The sequence below is a fragment of the Mandrillus leucophaeus genome, unplaced genomic scaffold, assembly GCF_000951045.1.
Source record: "Mandrillus leucophaeus isolate KB7577 unplaced genomic scaffold, Mleu.le_1.0 Scaffold358, whole genome shotgun sequence".
NCBI lineage: Eukaryota > Metazoa > Chordata > Mammalia > Primates > Cercopithecidae > Mandrillus > Mandrillus leucophaeus.
Window position 1 is genome coordinate 1,426,215 of NW_012103787.1, and position 8,493 is coordinate 1,434,707.

Sequence of the window (8,493 nt, forward strand, 5' to 3'; positions counted from 1 at the left end):
AATCTTTTCTTTTTCCTATTTCTGTGCAAAACAGCGTTGGAATTTTGATAGGAATCACACTGAATCTGTAGATCGCTTTGGATAGTATGGGTATTTTCACAACATGAATTCTTGCAACCCATGGCCATAAGATAAATTTCCATTTATGTCTGTCTTTTCCAGTTTCTTCCATCAGTATTTTACAGTTTTAAGTACACAGGGTTTTTTTTACCTCCTTGATTAAATTTACATTCCAGTTTTAAATTTTTTGTTGCTATTGTAAAGAGGATTGCTTTCTTAGTTTCATTTTCAGATTTAGGTTATTATTTCTATATAGAAACACTACTGATTTTTGTATGTTGATTTTGCATCATTAAACTTTACTAAATTTATTTATCAATTTTAACAATATTTTGGTGAATTCTTAGAAAGGGACAAAATATTTGCAAACCATACATCTGATAAGAAGTTAATGTCCAAAATACATAAGGAACTCAAACAACTAAATAGAAAGAACCCATGTATCCTGATTTAAACATGGGCAAAGAACCTAAACGACATTTTTCTAAAGAAGATATACAAATGCAAAATAGGACATGAAAAAATACTCAGCATCACTAATCATTAAAGAAATGAAAATGAAAATCATAATGAGATTTTATAATATCACCTCACAACTGTTAGAATGGCTTTTATCCAAAAGATGAAAATGTGTTGGGGAGAAAGTGAAGTAAAGGGAACTCTTATGCATTGTAGGTGAAAATGTTAAATTAGTACAGCCATTTTGGAAAAATGATATGATGGCTTCTTAAAAAAAAATAAATAAATAAAGCCAGAACTACCATATAAGCCAGTAAACTAATGTCTGGTTATCTATCCAAAATAACTAAAATCAGTATATTAAAGGATTATCTGCACTCCCATGTCCATTGCAGCATTATTCACAATAACCAAGATGTGAAATCAACCTAAGTGTCCATTGCAGGTGAATGAATAGATAAACTGTGGTATACATATACAAAATGGAACATTGTTTGGCCTCTAAGGAGGTGAAAATCTGTCTTTTGCAACAACGTGGGTAAATCTGGAGGACATTATGCTAAGTGAAATAAGCCAGTCACAAAAAGACAAATGCTGAATGACCTTACATATGTGTGGAATATTACAGTTAAACTCAAATAAATACAGGGCAGAACGATGTTTTTCAGAGTCTGGATGGTGGTGAAGAGAAAGTAAATGGAGAGTTATTCATCAAAGGGTACAAAGCTTCAGATAGATGGAAGAAATAGGTTTTGAGATCTGTTGCACAACAGAGTGACTATAGTCAAAAATATATATTTTTAAATAACTGAAAAAAATAAATTTCAAAATTCTCTCCATAAAAAATGATAAGTGAGGTGATAAACATGTTAATTAGCTTGATTTAATTATGCTAAATATATATAATACGTGTGTGTATTTATATATTCTATAATCCCAAATAGCTATACTTTATACATTTATTTTATAATTTTATTTAAATTAACCTTAGCCACATATTTTGTGATGTCTTATATTATTTGACTTTAATGTGTAAAAGTCCTGCCCCATCTGAAATCTACCAATTCAAGTTTCAGACTTTCCCTTCTTCAAAGGAATGCACCAATGATATCAATATTATCTTCCTTGTCTCACAGTTAAAATGGGGAATTATGTGTTATCTCTTTACTTAGGGAACCAGATTTATCCCTGTAGTTTAAGAATCTATTTGAAGTTTCTCAAAATAGAGTCAGGGCACTCAAATTATTTCAGTGATATTCTCAGAGAAAGTAAATTTGAATTAAACCATACATCTGATAAGAAGTTAATGTCCAAAATATATAAGGAACTCAAACAACTAAATAGAAAGAACCCATGTATCCTGATTTAAACATGGGCAAAGAACCTAAACGACATTTTTCTAAAGAAGATATACAAATGCAAAATAGGACATGAAAAAATACTCAGCATCACTAATCATTAAAGAAATGAAAATGAAAATCATAATGAGATATCACCTCACAACTGTTAGAATGGCTTTTATCAAAAAGATGAAAATGTGTTGGGGAGAAAGTGAAGTAAAGGGAACTCTTATGCATTGTAGGTGAAAATGTTAAATTAGTACAGCCATTTTGGAAAAATGATATGATGGCTTCTTAAAAAAAATAAATAAATAAAGCCAGAACTACCATATAAGCCAGTAAACTAATGTCTGGTTATCTATCCAAAATAACTAAAATCAGTATATTAAAGGATTATCTGCACTCCCATGTCCATTGCAGCATTATTCACAATAACCAAGATGTGAAATCAACCTAAGTGTCCATTGCAGGTGAATGAATAGATAAACTGTGGTATACATATACAAAATGGAACATTGTTTGGCCTCTAAGGAGGTGAAAATCTGTCTTTTGCAACAACGTGGGTAAATCTGGAGGACATTATGCTAAGTGAAATAAGCCAGTCACAAAAAGACAAATGCTGAATGACCTTACATATGTGTGGAATATTACAGTTAAACTCAAATAAATACAGGGCAGAACGATGTTTTTCAGAGTCTGGATGGTGGTGAAGAGAAAGTAAATGGAGAGTTATTCATCAAAGGGTACAAAGCTTCAGATAGATGGAAGAAATAGGTTTTGAGATCTGTTGCACAACAGAGTGACTATAGTCAAAAATATATATTTTTAAATAACTGAAAAAAATAAATTTCAAAATTCTCTCCATAAAAAATGATAAGTGAGGTGATAAACATGTTAATTAGCTTGATTTAATTATGCTAAATATATATAATACGTGTGTGTATTTATATATTCTATAATCCCAAATAGCTATACTTTATACATTCATTTTATAATTTTATTTAAATTAACCTTAGCCACATATTTTGTGATGTCTTATATTATTTGACTTTAATGTGTAAAAGTCCTGCCCCATCTGAAATCTACCAATTCAAGTTTCAGACTTTCCCTTCTTCAAAGGAATGCACCAATGATATCAATATTATCTTCCTTGTCTCACAGTTAAAATGGAGAATTATGTGTTATCTCTTTACTTAGGGAACCAGATTTATCCCTGTAGTTTAAGAATCTATTTGAAGTTTCTCAAAATAGAGTCAGGGCACTCAAATTATTTCAGTGATATTCTCAGAGAAAGTAAATTTGAATTGCTTTTTAAATGTTTTGTGGAAAGACTAACACATGTTACAATCTTACCCATTTAGAATAGGACTTCAATCAAGTCTCAGCCCTTTTGCAATTATATATTTAATTTTTGTGATGACAATTATGCAGAGTGCTAAAATATAAAGATACATCCAATTATTTGCCAAAGAAAGAAATAATTACATCATTATTTGGACAAGATTCTGTTGGGAAAAGAGTTTGTGAAATTATTGAAGATGCGACCCATAATTCCTAACTTTCAACCCAAAAATCTATGTTGTACTGCCTTACATTCTACCAAACGTGATGTAAAATGGCAGACTTTTCTATCCCTCCACTTATTTTTGTTATTATAAAGGTGCCAACCTTTAGAAACAAGTCATAAAATATCAGGACAGTTAGGGAGATTTGAGAAATTTTTGTTTATTGTTAAAGGTATAGTATTGTTATGTTTTAAATGCTTCAAACAATAGCTTAATATGCTAAAACTAGGTAACTTTAAGCATATTAATAAAGAGAAATAGCAAAATTGTGTTTTATTTAAAAAAGAATTATTAAAATCTAAGATAAATGCTTAAAATAAAAATAGATTATTGTAAGCATATATGAAACCTTTGAATTTGTTTTTCTTTTTACAATCTAAGAACAAGCAGAAACACAACGTTTAGAAATGTCTTTGAATAGTGTCTCTCACTTTTTAATTATTAAACTAGTCAATCCTGAAATTTTTGAAAAGGATTTTCATTTATTCACTGATTTTCTTAGGAACCTTTGTCACAATCAATTGACCAGAATAAATGTGATTTATTCCTGGACTTGTGTTTTTTTGTTTGTTTGTTATTGTGTTTTTGTTTTTTGGGGTTTTTTTTTTTTCATTTTTATACTCTTATGCCAAAATTTACTACTGTAGATTCTCCAAATTTACTGTTCATTTAAAAAAATCATTTTACTAATCTTGGTCATGTGAATCTTATTTTAGAATAATCATGTCAGAGTCCAGCAAAAAAGCCTCTGAATTATGACTAAGGTGCATTGAATTCATAAATTAATTCATGGAAAGTCAATTTGAGACTTTCATTTTATGAACATGGTGTACCTCTTGATTTATTTTTGACTTCTTCAATTTCCCTCGGTTTTATTTTATACTTTTCAGTAAAAAAAAAATTCATGCACAGCTTTTGTTAAGTTCTATTCTAATATTAGTATGTTGTTAAATTCTAATGTAAACTGATTTTTATAAATTTTATTTTCAAATTATTTACTGTTAATATATAGAAATGCAGTTTCATGTATAGTCTTTGCATCCTGCTGCTTTGCAGACTGCAGTTATTTAGCTGTAGTGGTTAATTTATAGATCTTGTTTTATTTTATTTCAATATCATGCTATCTGTGAATATAGACTATCTCATTCTCTCTTTTCTATTTTTGTGACTTTTATTTATCTCTCATGCATATTGAAATGGCCAGGGCCTACACTATAATGTTGACAGAAAAATGATGAGAGTGAGTTGTAACCTTGTCTTGTTCCTGATTGTAGGAAGAGAAAATTCAATATCTCACCAATAAGCATCAACATGATGATAGTTATAGCTTTTTTTCTTTTTTCTTTTTTTTTTTTTTTTAAGAGAAGGGATGAGGTGGGCATTAAGAGCTTTAAGAAGTTTCTTTTTATTCTTAAGTTGCTGAGAGTTTATATCCTTAATGGGTGTTAATTTTGCTAACTTTTTGCCTTCTGCATCTGTGGAAAGATTATATGATCCTTCTACATTATTTGTTTAATATGGTGAATAAATCACATTGACTGAATGTGTTTCTACCCATGAGAGAGATTGGTAAGCAATTTTATTATCTTATAATGTGTTTATTACGTTTTAGAATTACAGTCCTTTGATTCTTAATCTAATCTCCTTATCATTTCATTATCAGTTTGAATCATTTGTCTGTTGAATATATCTTATTTTTCTCCCTTTTCAAATATTTAGCAATGTTAATTGTATATTGTACATTTGGAACCATATATTATAGAGTCTCTGGATGCTGTTTGCATCATTTAAATAACACTATTTGTTGTTTTAGCAAGAATATTATTTGACTGTACTCAAATTCCAAACTTCATTTCCTTTGCAATAGGCAGCAGCTAAAATCTTCAGTCTGTGGTGTTTTCATTCTTCTAGGTCTTTCTTTCCACTAGGCCCCTTGGAGGCACCTCTACACATGTGCAGTCTGAAAACTACCCAAGTTTTTGGATGGAGTTTAGCTGCAGATGTGGAGGTTTCTCTTCTTCATACTTTTTTTTTTTTTTTTTTAAATCAAGCTTTACCTCACTTTCTAGTCACTCTGGCAGTCTTGAACCCTGTCCTCTGACACCTAAAGCTGTATAAACTCTAATTTTTGTTTTAGTTTTACCGTCATATTTTGTGGAGTGGAGAGGACTCTTAGAAGGGAGAGGGGACTTCATTAACACAAATATTATCCACTTTATATCTCTTTGAATATTTTCATTGCCTTCCTTTTTTTCGTTTTTTCAATCTCCATGGCCTCAAATCATTTTTTAGGAAATATTTTTTCCAGATTATAATTTGTTATTTATGGAAGCTTTTACAATATACAAGTCTCCTCACCGTTTCCAGAAATGAATTTCCCATCTAGTAATTTTTATTTTTGTTGACTATTTGTGTTGTAGATTGCTTTAGATCCTTTTTGTAATATGAAAAAGTATATGTATGTGTTTGTCCTCTACATGCACATATATATAATACATATCCATATTATATCCACACGTAATAGCTACGAGTTAAGTATTTTACATCTATTTTAATACAATAGTTCAGTTTTTAAACAGTTTATTTTATGTTTATAGACTTGGAGGTACATGTGTAGGTTTGTTACATGAGTATATTGCATGATGGTGAGGTTTGGGCTTCTAGTGTACCCATTACCTGAATAGTAAACATTGTACCCAATAGGTAATTTTTCAACCATCAACCATTTCCCTCGTCCACACTTTTGGAGTCCCTAGTGTCTGTTATTTTTCTCTGTGTATCTATGTGTACGTATTGTGTAGCTCCCACTTGTACATGAGAACATGCAGTATTTTATTTTCTGTTACTGAGTTATTTCACTTACAGTAATGGCCTCCAGACCTGACACAGTGACTCATGCCTGTAATCCCAGTACTTTGAGGGGCCAAGGTGGGAAGATCACCTGAGGTCAGGAATTCAAGCCCCGCCTGGCCAACATGGCAAAACTCATCTCTATTAAAATTACAAACATTAGCCAGGTGTGATGGCCCAGGCCTGTAATCCCAGCTACATGGGAGGCCGAGGCAGGAGAGGAGAATGGCGTGAACCCAGAGGGTGGAGGTTGCAGTGAACCAAGATGGTACCACTGTACTCCAGCATGGGTGACAGAGAGAGACTCTGTCTCAAATAAATAAATAAATAAATAAATAAATAAGTACAGTGACCTACACTTCTAACCATGTTGCTGCAAAAGACATGGTTTTATTTATTTTTTATGGCTGAGTTGCATTCCATAGTGTATATATACCATGTTTTCTTTATTCAATACACTGTTGATGAGCACGTAGGTTGATTTCATGTCTTTGCTGTAAATGGTGCTGCGATAAACATACAAGTGCAGATGTCTTTTAAATATGACGATATATTTTTCTTTGGCTGGATGCTCAGTAGTGGTATTGTGGTGTCAAATGGTAGTTCTGGTTTTAGTTCTCTGATAAAGCTCCATATGTTTTCCATAGTGGTTGTACTAACTTACATTCCCACCAATAGTGTGTAAGTGTTCCCTTTTCTCTGCATCCTCACCAACATCTGTTGTGTTCTGACTTTTTAATAGTAGCCATTCTGACTGGCATGAGATGGTAACTCATTGTTGCCTTAATATGCACTCTCTGATGACCAGGCATATTGAGCACTTTCTCATGTGTTTGTTGGTATCTTGTATGTCTTCTTTTGAGAAATTATCTGTTCAAGTCCTTTGCCTACTTTTTAATGGGGTGATTTGTTTTTTGTGTTATTTCTTTTTGAATTGTTTGTGTTTCTTGGAGATTATGAATATATGTCTTTTGTCAAATACATAATTTGCAAATATTTTCTCTCATTCTGAAGGTTGTCTTTAGTCAGCATTTTGAGATATCTATTTTCATTTTTATTGACAGACAAAATTTATTTCAAAGCAGCTAAATTAGCTTTTCAAGGTTACTATTAGGTAGCAGAAACACCAACCAGGCCTAACTTACACCAAAATCCTCTATTTATCTGTACAACTATAAATTGATATTGTCACATTTTATAGATAAGAAAAAAATTGTCAATCTCAAATACAGGTATCATTAACAAACCCTATTTGCCATTTGTCTCAATCTTAGTCTGGTTTGTTCTCATGGATTATGTTGCAATAATAAGTGTTTTCAAAATATTTGCCATAATGTGATTAAAGTTTAAATTCTATACTATGAATTTCTTAAACTAAAAAAATTATTTCTCCAAATAAACTTAACTGCTCATTTTGAAGAAAATCAACTTCATTATCCATTCTGAAAAGTGAAGCTTAGCTCTCTAGTGGCCTTAGTATGATTCAGAGGGATCTTGTGAAGAACTATATGGTTCTCTTGATTAAATAAATGTTCTGCTTTTCTCAGAGGAAGTTGGCCAAATGAAATACTTGGAACATATTCCTCAAAAAAAGATGAATTCAAAATCCACACAACACATTACACATACTGAGGACAGAGCCCATGTCCTTTATACTTGAGACCCTGAACCTGACACGTTGCCCAGAATGTGTTAACAATTGTGCTCTATGAATACAAATTATTATAAATAGCTGAAATATGAATTAACTCCCCATAATAATTTTAGTGTGCACCATGACTCATTTTTTTAATGCTACTCTATTCACCACATAGAAAACCTTTTGAATTTCTTGGTTGCTAAAATAATAGGACTTATGGTCAAGAGAAACTGAAATGTCTAGTTTGTTTTAGACAGTTTAAATTTTACATGTTAAATTACTACATATATACTGCATGAATTTCAGTTTAAATAACATGTGTTGTTAAATCACAAATGAGAGAAAATAAATGATGAAAGGTAGGCAAAATGGCAGAGGACCTTCTAATAGTAGTTAATTTCTGTTTACATTTTGTTCCAGAAATTTGTGCTGAATTTTTACAAAATGCCAGTAGCGAATGAATCATGTTATGTACTAGCCAAAGACATTAGTAGAAATAGTTAATGCTGCAGTTTTCTTTTCAACTACTATTTGAATATATGCACACATTTAATACTGTTTTATGATACTCCATAAATTT